The sequence below is a fragment of the Bison bison genome, unplaced genomic scaffold, assembly GCF_000754665.1.
Source record: "Bison bison bison isolate TAMUID 2011002044 unplaced genomic scaffold, Bison_UMD1.0 scf7180017858554, whole genome shotgun sequence".
Classification (NCBI taxonomy): domain Eukaryota; kingdom Metazoa; phylum Chordata; class Mammalia; order Artiodactyla; family Bovidae; genus Bison; species Bison bison.
Genome location: NW_011489126.1, coordinates 3,108 through 4,501, shown reverse-complemented (window position 1 = coordinate 4,501; position 1,394 = coordinate 3,108). Strand labels below are relative to the sequence as shown.

Here is a 1,394-nt window from a genome sequence, read left to right as displayed (position 1 = left end):
AAAAACAGTACATTGTTCTAGTGGTAGCAGTTTTCTGTGTTGTATTTCCATGCATCATATTTGTGTTCACCATCTAATGTCCTGTTCGTATTGTAGTGTTAGTCCATGGTTATTCAGTTAGAACTGACTGTTTTCTTTCATATCACTGTGGCGTTTTTTCTTACAAACTCCTGTTTTATAGATCTATGTAAGAGCACAATTTGAATATGATCCAGCTAAGGATGACCTCATCCCCTGCAAAGAAGCTGGCATTCGATTCAGAGTTGGTGACATTATCCAGATTATTAGTAAGGACGATCACAATTGGTGGCAGGGTAAACTGGAAAACTCCAAAAATGGAACGGCAGGTCTCATTCCTTCTCCAGAACTTCAGGAATGGTATGTCTGTGTTGTGTTGTTTTGGTTTCTCATATAAACGAAGCCTGGCGAGCCATTTTCCACCTTTATGTTTTGCTGTTTTATAGGGTAAAACCTGTTTAATATATTGTTTGCTCTATTAGCCAAACGCAATTCAAATGAGTCTGCCGAGAATTCTCAGTTGTCAGCCCCAAGTGAGCTCCTATTTATAGAGTCAGGTCTTTGTTTCACACAGAAGGAGAGGAAGGTCTAGAGAGAGGCTGAGTCGGGTCATAGTCACATCGTGATCTCTTAGCAGAGCCCTCTACGCCTGTATGCTGTTTCCAGCCTTTTAGAATTGCATTTTTTTTAAAATGTACCCTCTCTTCACCCCTCCACATGCTCTCACCAACCCCATTCCGCTCCACCACCAATGAAAAACTCAGATGCCAGGATTCACGGTCACTCCAGGTATTTAAAGTGTTTCGCTATTAGAAGGGAGACAGAAGCTTCGTTCTTTACCCTGCCAGGTCTTTTAAAATGTGTGTCTGTTAGAAAGTTTAAGCTTTGAAAGCAGGTTAAAATCAGGCAGTTTTCAGACATGTTTTTAACTGAGAGGAGTCAGGGATTACTGTATATTTTGGTAAAATCTATTTCTGTTATTAATGTTATAATTTGCTGTTTTTTTAAAAATGCTGATAGTTTTACCTTTGTCTGTACTTTGGCAATATATATCAGAAATCTAGTGCCAAAGAGATATCTTCAAAAGAGAGAGATCTTCATGTCCAAAATACTTATTTGAACCTAACTAAAAGAGATTAAAGGCATCAAGTTCATAGACGCATAGTTTTTTTTCACCCAGTTTTTTACTAATTAAAGGGATTTTTCAGTTAATCTCTTTTGCTTGATCACTTCTTTCAGCTAAATTCCAGGGTTCCCAAAAATACTTTTAAATTTAGCACATTGGAGCTAAGAACTTCAGATGCCATCATTTTATACTAGGAAACATAGGCCCACATAACGGAAGTAGAAGCCTTCCCTCTGATGCCATCTTTGGG

General features: G+C 38.3%; 1 long non-coding RNA gene across 1 annotated transcript in view; it reads left to right on the top strand.

Annotated features, from left to right (window-relative positions):
- The window catches only part of LOC104979786, a 7,295-nt gene extending 5,910 nt beyond the window's left edge, over positions 1-1,385 (top strand). Inside the window, exon 3 of the long non-coding RNA XR_824198.1 lies at positions 182-1,385. This is a non-coding gene — a long non-coding RNA (uncharacterized LOC104979786). The remainder of the gene's footprint in view (positions 1-181) is intronic.
- Positions 1,386-1,394: the final 9 nt, after the last annotated feature.